This window comes from Mytilus californianus, unplaced genomic scaffold (genome assembly GCF_021869535.1).
Source record: "Mytilus californianus isolate M0D057914Y unplaced genomic scaffold, xbMytCali1.0.p SCAF_11, whole genome shotgun sequence".
Lineage (NCBI taxonomy): Eukaryota > Metazoa > Mollusca > Bivalvia > Mytilida > Mytilidae > Mytilus > Mytilus californianus.
The window spans coordinates 4,281,382-4,300,856 of record NW_026262593.1 but is presented as its reverse complement, the minus strand read 5'-3'; the positions used below and the strand labels follow the sequence as shown (position 1 = coordinate 4,300,856).

The following is a 19,475-nucleotide window of genomic DNA, read 5'->3' as shown; positions in this document are numbered from 1 at the left end:
TTTAAACGGGTGCAAATACCTGCTTATTTTCCTTCTGTTCCTTTATGCGCAAATGTAACAGATATAGTCACCTGAAGAATAAGATCCCGCTCAAACCAGTGTTATAGGCTTGCAAAAAGGTATACGAATATAAGTGATAGAACAGTAATGGAAAAGTGATTCCGCTTCGCTTCGCATTTTTTGTTTTTTTTTTTGGGGGGGGGGCTTTTTCTGGATTTTTTATTTTTTTTGCTTTAGTGTCAAGTACGTGCAGGATATTTGATTGATGAATATATTAACCATTCCCTGTTTTTACATTGCATTGACAGAGTTAATCTTTCGTGCTGTGTGGAGGACGTATGTACTAAATGTATACATCGGACTTCTTTTAAACTGAGATTTACTGTGCGTATTGCTATGTGTTTCTTTAGTCTACATTGGCTAGAGGTTGAGATCTCACAAAACATGTTTAACCCCGCCGCATTTTTGCGCCTGTCCCAAGTCAGGAGCATCTGGCCTTTGTTAGTCTTGTATGTTTTTTAATTTTAGTTCATTTATATGTTTTGGAGTTTAGTGTGACGTCCATTTTCACTGAACTAGTACACAATTTTATTTAGGTGCCAGCTGAGGACCACCTCCGGGTGCGGGATTTCAGTCTCGCTGCGTTGAAGACCCATTGGTGGCCTTCGGCTGTTGTCTGCTCTTTGGTCGGGTTGTTGTCTCTTTGACATATTCCCCATTTCAATTCTCAGTTTTAATTCACCTTTTATCTTTCACCTTTTTTAATAAGAAAATTCAACGGTTTTTGCATTCCGTCCGACTTTGTCTTTTCGGTGTATTATATTGTATACAAATATCTTGATCCATTATATTGTATACACATATCTTGATCCATTATATTGTATACAAATATCTTGATGCATTATATTGTATAAAAATATCTTGATGTGCCCCATGGTTGTCTTAATGTTCTATTGATTCTGTTTTGTACGGAAAATGTAGGTTTTTTCTTTTGTAATAATTTGCGTAGTACATCATACAAGCTATTGGTTATTAAGCGCCACAATAGCAGTCCAATTTAACGCCGGACTGATATCAACAAAATTAATCATTTTTATTTTGACACATATGAGTGCGTTATCATTTTTCTTTATCTATTTTCCGCGGTTTTTTTTCAGAGCATCGAAACAATGCACGAGGTTTAAGGTTTTGTTTGCAGTATATGATTGTGCATTTTTTTTAATAACTTTAAGAACTAGCTTATATACATAATTTCAAAAATGTGAACAGGACCCAAGTTGTGTTTCGTATTTAATGAGGCTTTTAAGCAATAAAGCCGAATATATAATTTATCTCGGCACTGAAGAGATCTGACCAATTTCTCCTGAATTAATTATAAACTTCAAGAACATTTTCTAAATGCTTTCAGTCACTAAATTTACAGCACCAAAGCTTCATTTGTGTACTTTCAGGACATAACAACATTATTTATTTTATTTCTACTCACATCATCAGTCACCAAATTGTAAATGTCTTTATAAAGATAGCTCCGTGAAAACTTCGAGTTAGACACATTTGGATAATTTTTAGGCAAAGGTTTGAAATTGAAAAAAATGATTAAAGTGTACTCTTTAAAACTCGAAGTTGAGTTGTTCTAACTACTTTTTGATTTTGACCTATTAATAGATAAACAAATTCACATAGAATTGATTTTACAAGTCACGATTCAAATTCAACAGGTTGAAGTATCTGAATACACTAATAAAAGTCATTAGTTTATACTTCAGTATCTGAATACACTAATAAAAGTCATTAGTTTATACTTCAGTATCTGAATACACTAATAAAAGTCATTAGTTTATACTTCAGTATCTGAATACACTAATAAAAGTCATTAGTTTATACTTCAGTATCTGAATACACTACTAAAAGTCATTAGTTTATACTTCAGTATCTAAGTTTTGTTTCATTTAATAGAAAGGAGTAATGAAATCGAAAATAAAAGAGAAAAAAAGGAAAGTTCATACATGACATCAAATAGAAATTGTCTTCAAACTCAGTTTGTTTTCCCACTCAAAAATAGTAAATCTTATTTTATTTTTCATTATTCCACACCTAAATAAAAACCGTCCACCGATACACATGCCTTTTAGTTGAGAAATATTAAAACTAATAAATACCTTGTTCACAACAACTGCCATAGTATCCTGTCGGACAGAAACATTTTGTTTTATCAGATGTGCCTCCATTTTGACATTTGTCAGTATTACAATAGTACACTTCATAGCCACATTCTTCAGTGGCACATGTACTAAACTCGAATGGGCAGGGGGCATAGTTTTCATAGAGCCACATAGAACGTGTGCGGTATGTGTATCCATTACACTGCTGTGTACATGGAGTAAAAGCCGACCAATCTCCGAAATAACAATTACATTTGTACCAGTTTAAATTATTGAGTGTGCACTCTCCACACCACACCACTTGAAACATCAAAAGTCCACATATTATGTGAAGAATCTAGAAAAATATAAAAAAAATCAATCAAATTATAGTTATAAGATAGTATCCACTTAATTCAATCATAATATTTTATCAATAAATAATTCGACTCAAATCTGAGTATATGAATTGGAATTTTATTGCTTTAATTTGCAAAAAGAAAAATATATACAAATCGAGCTCAAACCTGCATGCTTCTTCAGTTATTAAGGTTTTAAAAGTATCCAAAACATCCATAGATTTTTTCTAAAATATTTTGTGTAAATTTTTCGCTTTGTACAGACATATTGTAATTGAAATAAAAGAAAAAAAAGTATTATCCATTGAACATTGCAACTATATTGCCATAGATTTTTTTTTATAATTCAACCTACCATGTTTAGCTGAAAAAAGCCCCTGACTTCTATCAATCTAAAACATTACCCACTCTATAAACGCCGCCGGTAGCTAAAGCAATATATAGTTTAACTTTTTGTTTTTTTCTTTATTAAAATAATTACTGCTTCAAATGAGGGGCAACTTCATCAGATTACGAAAGTAACAAAAGAAAAAAACACCACAAAAAATAATTAAAAATCTAATTTGGCACAGTTTCTTCTTGTTTAAAACTTATTCTACTCTGGTACATTTGTACGTTTATTTGAAAATTAGTTTTTTAATTAAGTACTGACTACAATGAAGGTCATTACATATCTAAATTAAAGTAACAATAAATACTGTTATTAAAACAACAGTAGAAAAAATAGACAAAAAAGTATATACATATAGAAACATTAGTACTTCTTTTAACATTAGTACTTCTTTTAACATTAGTACTTCTTTTAGCATTAGTACGGCTTCTTTTAACATTAGTACTTCTTTTAGCATTAGTACTTCTTTAAGCATTAGTACTTCTTTTAACATGAGTACTTCTTTTAACATGAGTACTTCTTTTAACATTAGTACTTCTTTTAACATGAGTACTTCTTTTAACATGAGTACTTTAACATGAGTACTTCTTTTAGCATTAGTACTTCTTTTAACATTAGTACTTCTTTTAGCATCATACCTCTATAAGAATCAGATTCGCTCACCTGTCAAGATTTTCCTGTTTATAGTTTCTACCTATCTATTACCGTGGTATAGCATTTGAGAAAGTAGGCAAAAATGGAACTAATTGAACAATTTTTTCATTTAAGGCAAAAAAACTCTATCAAGAGTCATCTTGATTTTCCTCATTTTTTTCCATTTTGATAGTATTTGTTAATATAGATCTTGTATTGCTGATAATGTTTGCTGTTCACAGTTTCTAACTTCTACCATAGAAGTTTTTGAGATAATATAGACAAAGGGCATGTAACTCATATAAAGGGGTCAATTGACGACTTAGGCCATTTGACTTACTTGTAGATTTTATTTTTCTGGTCAATTTTTCTACTAGATTCCTGTATAAAAATGTGTAAAATCCTCCTTCAACATGTTCAAGGGGCAATAATTCCTGTATAAAAATGTGTAAAATCCTCCTTCAACATGTTCAATGGGCAATAATTCCTGTATAAAAATGTGTAAAATCCTCCTTCAACATGTTCAAGGGGCAAGGATTCCTGTATACAAATGTGTAAAATCTTCCTTCCTTCCTTTTTTTAAGATTTGAAAGAACAAACATTAAACATTCGTATATTGTACATTTATGTTCATTAAATGAATTGATTATTAAGGCAAAATAATTAATATTTCATCAAGGTTTTCAAAAGCAACTCATTAATCAATGTAAATGACCCCCAACTTCACCCCCATATGCATGATGTTACTCCATACCAAGTTTGGAATAAAATGACAGGTGATTATAAAACAGTTGGTCAAACATTCTCGGGCTTTACACTGCCTGAAAGATTTATATGTTTTCTTTAAAATGAGCCATAAATGAAAATTATTATAGGCCCAGAAATAATTTAATAAATAATTAAAGTAAATTCAATTAACCTAGACTCATTTTTTGCATCAATAAAATTTTATAATAAACAAGAAATAATTGTAACAGGATGCCGTTACGAAGTCTCCCAAACAATCCCCCATAATTTGTCATTCCCATAGTCTCCTGACATTGGGCAAAGTCCAGTTCATATTGGTTTGGTCTAGTAAAGTGATATGCATATGTGACACCTAGGAGATTGACCCTGTATGTCATTCAAATCGTTTTGAAATGATGAACAGGAATAAATATGGTTTAGGTGTGGGTATCTCGACCGTTTACTAGTTCTCAAACAGGAGGGGTGGGGTGACCCCAGGGACTCCCCCTATATATCATTTGATTTGTTATATTGTCCCATACATGAATACATATGGTTTAGGGGTGGGGATCTCGACCATTTCCAAGTTCTCAAACAGGAGGGAGTGGGGTGACCCTAGGGACTCCCCAAATATTTCATTTGATTTGTTTTATTGTCCCATACATGACAAGAAATAATTGTAACAAGATGCTGTTACGAAGTCTCCTAAACAAAGCTCCAATAATTCGTCATTCCCATGGTCGCCTGACATTGGGCAAAGTTTAGGGGTGGTGATATCGACCGTTTACAAGATAAAAGCACATTCTCAAATTGAAGGGGGGTGGGGTAAGAATATAAGGGGGTGATCCCCAGGGGACTCGCCTTTTATTTCATATGATTTGTTTTTTTGTCCCATACAAGAATATATATGGTTTGGGGGTGGGGATCTCGACCGTTTACAAGTTCTTAAACAGTAGGGGGTGGGGGTGACCCCAGGGGACTCGCCTTTTATTTCATTTGATTTGTTTCATTGTCCCATACAAGAATATATATGGTTTAGCGGTGGGGATCTTGACCGTTTACAAGTTTTCAAAAAGAAGGGGGGTGGGATTATTCCCGTTGACTTCCCCTATATTTCATTTGATTTGTTTTATTGTCCCATACAAGAATATATATGGTTTAGGGGTGGGGATCTCAACTGTTTACAAGTTCTCAAACAGGAGGGGGTGGAGATGACCCCAGGGGACTCGCCTTTTATTTCATTTGATTTGTTGTATTGTCCCATACAAGAATATATATGGTTTCGGGATGGGGATCTTGACCGTTTACAAGTTCTCAAAAAGAAGTGGGTAGGGGCTACCCCAGGGGATTTCCCCTAAATTTCATTTGATTTGTTTTATGGTCCCATACAAGAATATATATGGTTTAGGAGTGGGGATCTCGACCGTTTACAAGTTTTCAAAAAGAAGGGGGTGGGGGGTTATTCCCGTGGACTTCCCCTATATTTCATTTGATTTGTTTTATTGTCCCATACAAGAATATATATGATTTAGGGGTGGGGATCTCAACTGTTTACAAGTTCTCAAACAGAAGGGGGTGGGGGTGACCCCAGGGGACTAGCCTTTTATTTCATTTGATATGTTGTATTGTCCCATACAAGAATATATATGGTTTCGGGGTGGGGATCTTGACCGTTTACAAGTTCTCAAAAAGAAGGGAGTAGGGGTGACCCCCATGGACTTCCCCTATATTTCATTTGATTTGTTTTATTGTCCCATACAAGAATATTTATGATTTAGGGGGTGGGGATCTCGACCGTTTACAAGTTTTCAAAAAGAAGGGGGGTGGGGTACCCCCATGGACTTACCCTATATTTCTTTTGATTTGTTTTATTGTCCCATACAAGAATATATATGGTTTCGGGTAGGGGATCTTGACCGTTTACAAGTTATCAAAAAGAAAAGGGTGGGGGTTACCCCCATGGACTTCACCTATATTTCATTTGATTTGTTTTAGTGTCCCATACAAGAATATATATATGGTTTAGGGGTGGGGATCTCGACTGTTTACATGATAATAGCACATTCTCAAATTAAAGGGGGGTGGGGTGACCCCAGGCACTCACCCTATATTTCATCTGATTTGTTTTATTGTTCTGTGATCATTTCTGAAGACTGCGTGTGTCTATTACTTATAACTTTCAAGTTAAAGTCATTTGAAAATTTAAAAAAATAAAATCTCATAGGTTTCTTTAGTAAACCCCTCCCTTCTTTATGCCCCTTAAAATATCCCTTAATAGACCCCAATGCACAAACGATTGGTTGATGGCTTCCCTAGACATGTTAATCTTTCATTTTATGAAACCCTAAGTAAATCTGACAAGGGGTTTTGGAGAACCGCTGCGGACAGGTTCATCTTTAAAGTGGCGGAAGAAGAAAAAGAAAAAGAAAATGAAAAAGAAAAAGAAGAATAATAAAAATAATAAGAACTAAGCAAAAACAATAAGTCACCAAACTTTGTTTGGGAGACTTAAATATATATGGTTTAGGGGTGGGGATCTCGACCATTTCCAAGTTATCAAACAGGAGGGGGTGGGGTGACCCGAGGAACTCCCCATATATTTCATTTGATTTGTTATATTGTCCCATACATGAATATACATGGTTTAGGGGTGAGGATCTTGACTGTTTACAAGTTCTCAAACAGGAGGAGGTGGGTGTCCCCAGGGACTCTCCCTATATTTCATTTGATTTGTTTTATTGTCCCATACATGAATGTATATGGTTTAGGGGTGGGGATCTCAACCATTTCCAAGTTCTCAAACAGGAGGGGTTGGGGTGACCCCAGGGACTCTCCATATATTTCATTCGATTTGTTATATTGTCCCAAACATGAATATATACGGTTTAGGGTTGGCGATCTCAACCATTTCCAAGTTCTCAAACAGGAGGGGGTGGGACGACACCGGGGACTCCCCCAAATTATTTTCATTTGATTTGTTTTATTGTCCCATACAAGTATAAATATTGTTTAGGGGTGGGGATCGCGACGGTTTACAAGATAAAAGTACATTTTCAAATTGAAGGGGGTTGGGATGACCCCCAGGGACTCACCCTATATTTTGGTTGAATTTTTTTATTGTCCTGTTTTCATTACTGAAGACTGCATGTGTCTATCACTTACTGTTTTCGAGAAATAGTCATTTGAAAATTAAAAAAAAATAAAATCCCATAGGGTTCTATAGTAAACCCCTCCCTTCTTCAGACCCCTCCAAATACCCCTAAATAGACCCCATTGCACAAACAAAAGATTAATGGCTCCGCTTGACATGTTAGTCTAATATTTCATGAAACCCTAAGTAAATCTGACAAACGGTCAAAGTTGTCTTCTTAGACGGTTTGAGTGGTTTCGGTCCGACTTATCTAGGTGACGAGTTGTCCACATTACTTAAAACGTCCCATCACGTCGATTTCCGCATCTGTTTCATGACCTCGTTTCATTCATAAAATAACAACAACCTTATTTGGCAAGATAAGTTAAAAATTACCGCCCACTTATATAACTTTATTTCCTCTATCATAGAGATTTGTTGTACATGAACAATATTCCTGCGCATTTTGCCATTTGGGAAATATAAGCGACTTAATTGTAATTACCGATTTTCGACGATGAAATATTTCATACAATTGTTGTTTGACATCGTAGCCAAAAGCACAGGGGATAATAAACTACGTACGGATTTCTATTGAGCACTACTTCCTATGTGCAACTTCAAAAGTTTTGGGTAGTTCGATGATCATTTAAGGTTTTTCTGGTCATATCTTTTGTATTCCAGAAATAAAAGTATTAAAAAAATGTCCAATTAGTTATAAATAACATAATAGCCAGCTAGATAATAACAATGGCACGTATTTCAGCATTTATTGGGTAGAACACAAATCTAGGGTGCTCGCATAAGGCAGCTTAACTGCCTAAAAATGTGTAAAATCCTCCTTCAACATGTTCAAAGGGCAATAATACCTGTAAGAGGTCAATTGACGATTTTAGTCACATGACTTATTTATAGAACTTTTGTGCTGAACATTTTTTCTATTTAAAGATTATCCTTCTGTCTACTATAGTTTCTGCCAAACATTCAAAAAGGGTAAACATCATCATTCAAGTACCATAACTCCTATAAAGGATTGATTGACGATTCGACAATTAGACTTATTTGTAGATCATTTAGCTTTGGTCGTTTTTACCTTTAAGTTACAGTTTCTCTCTATCTATAATAGTTTTCAAGATAATAACCAAAAACTGCGAAATTTGCTAAAAAGGCCATTTCAGGGGCAACACAAGGTATGTCCGTTTGTTCATTTGACCTTGACCTGCTAAGGCCTTTTACTCTATGAGTTTTTTTTAACTGCTTTAAGCCAAAACCTGCATCCCATATGTTCTACTTTTAGTAACTGTGGCCATGTTCGTAGGTGGATCAAATCCCTGGATAGATTTTCAAACATGCAGATTTCCTAGGTAAGGGAACGACAAGTCCGAGGGGGTTACGTTTTCTGTCTGATTCCCAACTTTAAAGTAAAGTTTGTATACTTCGGTTTTATCGAAAATCAGTTAGATATATAAGATATGATAATGGAAATAAATGTTCATCAGGTTAACTAAAAATACCCTTAATTATTTCAGAATTTGACTCGAAAACTAGTAAATGCTTAATGTTTTAACATTAAGCATTTACTAGTTGTAACACTAGACAACTTTATCCAGAGAATAATATTTTTTTAATGAACTAATCATGCTAATAGGCCATGGAGACTAAAAAAATCAAAAGCATTGCAAACTTTTGTAAAGTTCAATTTTAGGACCCTACATGTACATGTATGTAGATTACTTATAGAACCCTTTTTAAAAGAAAAAACATACATTTAAACTACATGCGCAGTGATGCTACACTACCCTACATTTCCTGTCTGATATATTTTATTTCATGTAAAACAAAATTGAAGAATTATTTTATAGTTTAACACTTTTTATTTGTAGGGCTATATATATGCAAGCAATGCTCAATTAAGATGATTTTTTGTAAAAGTGACAATAGCCAGGTCAAACTAAATACATGTATAGAAGAAGATATTGGTAAGTTATTATTAACTTATATATTAATTTAACTGTTTGTATAACATGGTAATCATACAAAGTATATGTAATCACTTATATAATAACATAATTATACAATTACATGTTATACATTTGTACATCAGTTTAATAAACAGGTCTTTGTTAACTTGGTTTTCCCATTGAAAAATCGCTTTGCTAATTTTAATTTGTAGTACTATATTGGGCGGCTCCTCTAGTTTCCATTCAATAACTAACAATGACTAATGAACTGTTCATACATTCCATTTCAATTATTTTATTTATTAATACGTATTACTTTTACTGTTAAGTCTGTTTTTTGTGATATCCATTTTACGTGACTCTGTATTTATGTATCCCGTCATACTTTGAACGACAAAATTATTTTATGTCTACCTGTGCGAATTTCAAACGCGCGATTTTACGCCAGTACTTAAAACCTTCCATCCTTTATGGGTGGATTTTACATAGATATATATAATCGTATAATATAAGCAAAATGAGGATGTTAAATTTGATGTATGCCTTTTGTGCTTCTTCGTTACATTTGTTTGTTTTTATAGTGATTAATATTATAACACAATGTTGACTGCTGTACCCCTATTTTTGACAATTTTACCTATTGTGTCTGTTTGTTTTGTTCACGCATCGTTGTCAATATAATGGAATTTGATGCGACTGTCATACAAGTGAGAGGTTTATTATCTAGCTATAAAACCAGGTTCAATCCACCATTTTCTACATAAGAAAATGCCTGTACCAAGTCAGGAATATGACAGTTGTTATCCATTCGTTTGATGTGTTTGAACTTTTGATTTTGCCATTTGAATCCGGGTCCGTTCGCGCCCAATCACGTTCGCCCCCATGCACGTTCGCCCCCTTTCACTTTCGCACCCTACACGTTCGCACCCAAAGTCCGTTCGCACCCTACACGTTCGCGCCCATTTTTTATTGGTTTTGTTTTTAATAATTAGTAAACGAGTTTTGGTAAGTGTATTGCTATAAATATATATTTTTTCATTATTTCTAAATAAAGTGAGATTCTGACAAGGTTTTTTTGTGTCATGGTAAATATATTGCTATAAACATTTTTTTTCATTGTTTTTAAATAAAGTGAGATTCTGACGACCAGTATTTTATTTTTGTGTTGAATAATTTTTAATCATGTTTGGATAGTGTATTGCAATAAATAGTTTTTTTCATTGTTTATGAATAAAGTGAGATTCTGACACACATGCGATCAAAGGAGCCAAGCAGTTAAAAACAATTATCTTTCATGTTTTACTCATACCAAGCTAAATACATGCAGTATTTACATCAACGCAAGTTAAAACAACCATGACAACAATCATGATTTTCAAACACTCAACAATAACACCAAATTAGGCTGTGAATAAATACCAATTAGCAGTAATCATACATAATTAACATTTAATAATTAATCATCAAATCAATTTAAAACTATATTTCATTTAAAAATTCCCGAATTTTTATTTATGAAAATAAAAATATTATGATATAAACATCTACAAAACATCTAAAAATTTATCAGGTTTTTGAAGGAAAAAAAAGGGTGCGAACGTGTAGGGTGCGAACGGACCTAGGGGGCGAACGTGTGGGGTGCGAACGTGTAGGGTGCGAACGTGTATTGGGCGCGAACGGACCCGATACCTTGCCATTTGATTGGGGACTTTCCTTTTTGAATTTTCCTCGGAATTCAGTATTTTTGTGATTTTACTTTTTCAAATATAAAAGGGGGAGATTTTTATTGGTACTTTTGAAGATATTTCACCTGTTCGATTAATTGATTGGTTGTTGGTAATGCTAATGTCCAATGGCAAATAGTTCATGCATGTTTAGGACAAGAACAAATTAAAATAAATACATTATTTGGGTTCTTAATATGCTAAATCTAACAATGTATTTAAATAATTTAAGATGTTGCAATTGGGCCCCATTTTACATGTTTTAAATTGGTTCACATTGATTTCAAAATGGTCCAAATTTTTTTTTCTTATTTCTACACAACTTGAATTCTTGAGGTTCTTTTGATATACAAAATGCAAATGTTTTATATTTAGATTTTTAATTTTGGTCCGGTTTTCAAATTTGTCCACATTTTAAAGTCCAAAGGGTCCAAATTTTAACTTAGTTTAATTTTAACAAAACTTGAACTCTAATTACAATGAATTAGGGTTCTTTGAATGATAAATAGAAATAATCAAATATCCTGAATATAAATATGTACTTAGATTTATGATTTTGGTCCCAGTTTTCAAGTTGGTTCAAATGGGGTCCATAATTTAACTGTGTTTGATTTCAACAATATTTTTAAAGATGCTGATTCAGCCTGAATCTAACCTGTATTTAGTTTTTGGGCCCTATTATGAAATTGGTTTACATTGAGGTCCAAAGGGCCCAAAATAAAACTAAATTTTAAAACTTAATTTGATCTTGGGGTTCTCTGATATGCTGAAACTATTAAACTTTATGTTTATACCATATTTATTCTGTGTTAGAAACCTATTCTTTGTCAAATATTTAATCCCATAACAAATTTAGAGCTGTTATAGCTTGAATGTTCTGTCCAAACTTGCATTTTTAGCTCACCGGGGCCAAAAGGGCCCCATGTCAGCTAATGCCATCACTTGGCGTCCGTCGTCATCTGTTGTCGTCTGTCGTCGTAAACTATTTCAAAAATCTTCTTCTCTGAAACTACTGGGCCAAATACCTTCACACTTTAACTAAATGTTCCTTAGGGTATCTAGTTTATAAATTGTATCCGAAGTTTTGATCCATCGACAAACATGGCCGCCATGGCTAAAAATAGAACATAGGGGTCAAATGCAGTTTTTGGCTTATATCTCAAAAACTAAAGCTTTTAAAGCAAATCTGACTTGGATAAAATTGTTCAATTGGTTAAGATCTATCAGCTCTGAAATTTTCAGACGAATCGAACAACCCATTGTTGGGTTGCTGCCACCGAATTGGTAGTTTCAACAAAATTTTGCAGTTTTTATACGACCGCAAAAAAATTTTTGTGGTCGTATATTGGTATGACGTTGGCGTCGTCGTCGTCGTCGTCGTCGTCGTCTGGCGTCGTCCGGCGTCGTCCGAAGACACATTGGTTTTCGCACTCTAACTTTAGTTTAAGTGAATGGATCTCAATGAAATTTTACCACAAGGTTCAATACCACAAAAGGAAGGTTGGGATTGATTTTGGGGGTTATGGTACCAACAGTAAAGGAATTAGGGGCCAAAAAGGGGCCAAAAATAAGCATTTTTGTAACTTCCAGACATAACTTGTGTGTTAGTGTATGGATCTCTCTGACATTGTACCACAAGGTTCCATATCACAAAAGGAATGCTGGGATTGATTTTGGGGGTAATTGCCTCAAAATTTTATGAATTAGGGGCCAAAAAAGGGGCAAAAAACAAGCATTTTTCTAGTTTCATGACAATAACTTGTGTGTAAGTGTATGGATCTTTCTGAAATTGTACTACAAGGTTCCATATCACAAAGGGAAAGCTGGGTTTGAGTTTGGGGGTAATTGCCGAAACGTTTAGGAATTGGGGGCCAAAAAGGGGCCAAAAATAAGCATTTTTCTAGTTTCCAGACAATAACTTGTGTTCAAGTGTATGAATCTCTCTGAAATTGTACTGCAAGGTACCATACCACAAAGGGAAGGCTGGGATTGATGATGGGGGTAATTGCCTCAATATTTTAGGAATTAGGGGCAAAAAAGGGGCAAAAAACAAGCATTTTTCTAGTTTCAGGACAATAACTTGTGTGTAAGTGTATGGATCTTTCTGAAATTGTACTACAAGGTTCCATATCACAAAGGGAAAGCTGGGTTTGAGTTTGGGGGTAATTGCCCTTAACGTTTAGGAATTTGGGGCCAAAAAGGGGCCAAAAAAACACATTTTTCTAGTTTCCAGACAATAACTTGTGTTCAAGTGTATGGATCTCTCTGAAATTGTACTGCAAGGTACCATACCTCAAAGGGAAGGCTGGGATTGAGTTTGGGGGTGATGAATCATAAGGGGGTTCAAAAAATTTGGGGGGGGGGATTTTTTTTTTCTTTTAAAATTTTCCATTTTAAGTCGGTTATTTCTGATTTATATTTAAAAGCAAATAATAATGATATGGTAGGAGATACACACCAAACAGGATATGTAAATTATTATATAATAAGTATTGTGCAATAGCAAGAAATTTTCAATCGCACAGTATTGCACAATAGCGAGAAATCTTTAATTGCACAGTATTGCGCAATAGCAAGAAATCTTCAATTGCACAGTATTGCGCAATAGCAAGAAATATCCAATAGCACAATATTGTACAATAGCACGAAATTGTCAATTGTACAGTATTGCGCAATAGCAAGAAATATTTAATTGCACAGTATTGTGCAAAAGAAGATACTTCGTATAATTTGCTTATTTCTTGACCAATTTCAATGGGGTTTTATTCTTGAATTCTTGGGGTTCTTTAATATGCTGAATCTAACCGTGTATTTAGTTTTGGGATTTTGGGCCCCATTTTTAAATTGGTCCACATTGAGGTCCAAAGGGTCCAAAATTAAACTTTGTTTGATTTCATCAAAAATTGAATTATTGGGGTTCTTTGATATGCCGAATCTAACCGTGTATTTAGATTCTTAATTTTTGGTTCCATTTTCAAATTGGTCTACATTAAGGTCCAAAGGGTCCAAAATTAAACTTAGTTTGATTTTAACAAAAATTGAATTCTTAGGGTTCTTTGATATGCTGAATCTAAACATGTATTTAGATTTTTGATTATGGGCCCAGTTTTCAAGTTGGTCCAAAATTAAACTTTGTTTGATTTCAACAAAAATTGAATATATGGGGTTCTTTGATATGCTGAATCTAACCATGTATTTAGATTTTTGATTTTTGGGCCCCGTTATCAACTTTGTCCACATTGAGGTCAAAAGGGTCCAAAATTAAACTTTGTTTGATTTCATCAAAAATTGAATTCTTGGGGTTCTTTGATATGCTGAATCTAACCATGTATTTAGATTTTGGATATTGGACCATAATAGGTGAATGTCAAATTTAAAATTTTTAAGTTCTTAGACCACATTCATTCTGTCTCAGAAACCTATGCTGTGTCAAATATTTAATCACAATCCAAATTCAGAGCTGTATCAAGCTTGAATGTTGTGTCCATACTTGCCCCAACTGTTCAGGGTTCGACCTCTGCGGTCGTATCAAGCTGCGCCCTGCGGAGCATTTTATTGGCTTATATCTCAAAAACTAAATCTTTTAGAGCAAATGTGACAGGGAGTAAAATTGTTTAATTGGTCAAGATCTATCTGCCCTGAAATTTTCAGACGAATCGAACAACCCATTGTTGGGTTGCTGCCACCGAATTGGTAGTTTTAACAAAATTTTGCAGTTTTTTGTTAATATTTTGAATATTACTATAGATATATGTAAACTGTAAGCAGCAATAATGTTCAGCAAAGTAAGATCTATACAAAAGTTAATATGACCAAAATTTTCAATTGACCCTTTAAGGAGTTATTGCCCTTTAAAGACAATTTTACACAATTTGTTCATCAAGTTTGCTTACATTTAAAAATCTTCTCCTCTGAAATACAGGTGAGCGATTCAGGCTCTTGAGAGCCTCTTGTTTCTTCATCTTCCACAAAATTTGTCCTTTTCTGAGATAACTGGTGTTATCTTTTTAAATGAAACTTTAGTGAAAAGAAAAGCACAATATGTGGATGATTATCTGATGTCAAACATTTTCAAGATGGCCACCAAGGATGGCACAAATTTCAACACGGGTTAATTTAATGAAAATTGTCAATTAGGGATAGTCGTGGTAGTTTGACTTGCTAAACAAAGTAAGGTTGTTTTTTCTTCCAAAATGGCAAACATTTTCAAGATGGTCTTGTATGAAATTTGACATTAAGGAATTATAGCACTTTTGACATGCCTACAAAACAATGAAATTTTTTTTTAAAGATGGACACAGCAAATAAAGGGTAAAATTTTCAATTTTGTTGAGTTTGATTTTTAAAGAATATTGATATTTAGCTGTACTTTGACACAGAGAACAGATATAAAGATGGCCACCATTTCAAAGATTGTCACTAAAAGCGGTCAAATTATCACCATTGTCTGTTTTCAATGTAAAATTATACTGAGAGGTAATTTGACATGCCAAACCAAATGGAGGCAATTTTTATTGTTGTAAAGATGTTAAGGGCTATTTGGACATGCTTAAAAGGAGTGGATAATAACTATTCTGCAAAAATGATTTAGCTTTAGTTGGGAGAATTTTGTAACTGCATCCACTTACAGTAAAAGTTGTCAATTCTATTTCCTGTCAGTGGTATATATGAAATTAAAAAAAAATGTGGTATGATTGCCAATGAGAACAAATGACATAGAAGTAAAGCTATAGGTCTTCATACGCCATATGGCCTTCAACAATGAGCAAGACCTATACTGCATATATATTCAGCCATAAAAGGCCCCAAAATAAGAAAATGAAAAAATATGAAAACTAACAGCCTGATTTATGTATGTATGTTTTGTGGTTTTCAGATCTAGACTCGCAGCTAACCTTTCTGTCAGTGCCAACAACAACTGAACTTTCACAGCAGTCAACATCAGATTGGGAGACTGATAATGCTTCTAACAGAAACAATTTCAACCAACCAAACAAGCAACAGAAACTTTCCAACTTTAAAACATCAGTTAAATCTTCCATGGGATGATGTCTCAAAAAATAACAGTTCATCATTTATGGAGATTTTAATGTTATGGTTTTTCTTTTACAAGAAAGTTAATGTACACTTGTTTTATAGTAAAACCTATAGCCGTTCAAGTATAAAAAAACACATTCAACTTTATTGAAATTTGAAGATTCATATGACTTATTTTAATTCTGTTATCTCCGAGGATGTGATGTAGAGCATTATAGGTACAGTAATCTTAACAGCTATCCAATTTCATTCAAAATTCTTTATAAATTTTGCACTGGTATATATAGACTAAGTAATTTGTTTTTCGTCTAGTTATGGGATTTTTTTTTAGAAGCATTTATGATTTTCATGTTTGTATTGACCACATTGCAGCACCATAGATATAGGTACCTGGCAAATCTTGCCTTGTTAGCATACTAGGCTCAAAGGGTCATAAAAAAATTTCCATCACTAAGTGTCTGTTAAAATCATCTGTTTACAGTTTTCACTTTTAAACCATCATCTTAATAACTTTAGAAGAAGTGTCATACATATATATATGTATACAAAATTTAAAAACTTTTCAATATATATATATATATATATATTGATAAAAACTATCAACATGACAAGATCTAAATACCCAAATTTTTTCTCAAAAATTGGACATAACATCTATGAGCTATTGTCCCTGAAATGTGTAAATTTACAAATTTTCAGTTTTCTGCTACTATCCGACAACTATATCAATTTATTATAAGAATAAATTGCAAAAGTGGTCAGAAGAAACTTTTTTTTTACAGTCTGAACTTATTCTGAATTGTTTAACTTCTAATTTAAATTGATTGCGTTTGAAATATGTGTTTTTTATCGTTTTAGGTGCACAATTTGTCAATACGATCTATTTCGGCTACTGGGAGCCTCTAGATTTATAATGAATAATTTGTATTTATGTATGATTATTTTCTTAATGTATTAAATGAAACATTAATTATTCTTTTCCATTTGTTGTTATACTTATTTATAAGTCCAGATCCTATCATATGTCAGTAGTTACAAATTAGACGGCAAAATTGAGAAAATTTGAATATGCAGATTACCCCATTTTGTTGTGGCATATACCAGACGCCAACATTATTTGCCGAGCTTGATATTTTTTTTGATTGGGTATATATAGTTATACTTTGCAAGTAGATATGTTGTTTTACAATAATAAACGGGTCTTGGAGTATTTTGGCTCTGAAAGATGACCAAAATCAGCCATTTTGGACATGTAGCTAAATAAGACATATTGAAACAGTTAGATTATACATACACTTAATAGACAGCATTGTTAATTATATGCATTCTTACACTTAAAGTGATGTATTACTAGGAACAACTATCAAAATATTATAAATGTTACCATATTTTTTTATTTAAACCAGCGAAATATGCCAAAAAAGGCTTATTTTTGCTGTTTTCGAGCAATTTCATCTGTAAAACAAGGCGCTCAAAAAATATCCAGATCGGTTCAATATTTTCCCAAAAAAATTTGTGTGGTTATTTAAATACTAAGGTGCACCAATATGCCAAATATGAACTCATTTGGAAAAAGTGACATTCGGACGGTTTTGCATGGTTTTCTGGCAGATTGGCTCTTAAGTTACACTTTCATTGTTAACTATTGATCTATAATTAGCTCTTCAGACGGTTTGAATTTAAAAGACAACCAGTAAATGAAGATATGTCGTGTATTTATTATTTAAAAACAGTAATTGTTCTTTCTTGTCAGACTGACATGTCAAACTGTTGTATTACAAAAATGTTAATTCGTATACCGAAGACCGAAATTATTTCAATACTTGAAATGAGAGAAATGAACTATACAAACAATTGTCATAAAATATATGTCAAAATTCTTTAGATTTTTACAATGATAAGTTGTAGCTTATAAGAACTTACAGAGACGTTGATTCCGGAAAGAAGATTTCCTATCGTTTAGAAGAAACATACTTAACTTTTTTTTTTTTAACATACTTAACTCTATGACTTTACTCTTGGAAAAGCAGTATTTTACTTTAGGAATAGCATAATTGACTCTGTTACCTGACTTTGTGAAAGTATAAACAACTATTTTAAACCAGTAGCACAAAATAAAGCATGAAAATATTTACGAGGCTAGGCTATTCATCATATTTGTCCATTTCTGAGCTCTCAATTGTTTAAACAAAGTTATTACACTTTATCTTCAGATGGTGAATACTCATTCTATAAGTATAAGGAATTAATACCGAAAGGGGAGTTAATCTCACAATAACGAACTTAAATATGAACAAGTTTGAGCTTTTTAAAAAGCTGTGGACTGCTTCGCTCTATCATAATTTACGGTAATACGTGTGCATGTGGTTGTTGATTTAGTATTAGAAATGTGGTATTTTTAGATATTGATTGATATAAAATGGATGTCTTAGACTTGTAATATCAATTTTTGTATATATATTAAGATGAACTTTTCTAAAATTTTAAACTGGCTGTTCAGTGTTGTACGTTATACACCCATGCTTTTAAAAATATTTCCGATTTACTTGTTGAAATTTAAAACATTTACAAAACACGACTCTCGGGGTGTGCCTCTCTGAAGGTGTGCCCAGATTGGCAGAAGTTATAAAATTACAGATAATGCATTTTTGTAAACATTGTATAGGAACATTGTTTAGCTAAACAAATTGTGCATATTACAGATTAACAAAGTAAATAAACTGGTGTTAAAAAATTGATATTTCAATATTGAATTTCAGTGTGCAATATTTGCATAATAAAACGGTCATGAATTAATAACACTTGATCGGAACTGAAATACACATAGTTAATTTTCCGGCATTTGATGTCTTGTCCTGAGACGAGAAAAGTCTGTAATTCTTTATTTCATTTAAGTAGAGGCTGTTGCTGTATCTCAGCCGAATCATAAAGCAACCAATCAGAATCTTTATGTGATAAGTAATTCTTTCAAGATGGCGTGTATATCGACTGAAACTAATAGCTCCGCACCGTGATGCGAAGCAAAGAGAAGTTAACATTACGAGACGATAAAACAAACAAACGTTTGGGAAGAAAGTCACCCCATTATTGTGCTTTCATGTCGATCCGGCCCCAAGTCGATCCGTCCCAAGTCGATCCGGCCCAGTCAATCCGGCCCCATATTTAAAGTCGATCCGGCTCAATAATGGGGTGAACTACAAAACATCCGACTTCTTTTTAAGTGATGGTTTATATACACTAAGTTCTAAGTCATGGTTTATATACACTAAGTTCTAAGTGAGGGTTTATATACACTAAGTTCTAAGTGAGGGTTTATATACACTAAGTTCTAAGTGAGGGTTTATATACACTAAGTTTTAAGTGATGGTTTATA

At 33.3% G+C, this 19,475-nt stretch overlaps 1 long non-coding RNA gene across 1 annotated transcript; it reads left to right on the top strand.

Annotated features, from left to right (window-relative positions):
* The first annotated feature begins 9,174 nt into the window (after positions 1–9,174).
* On the top strand, positions 9,175–17,080 carry LOC127719422 (uncharacterized). Its single transcript, XR_007990296.1, has 2 exons — positions 9,175–9,359; positions 15,942–17,080. It is a non-coding gene; the product is annotated as an uncharacterized LOC127719422 (long non-coding RNA).
* Positions 17,081–19,475: the final 2,395 nt, after the last annotated feature.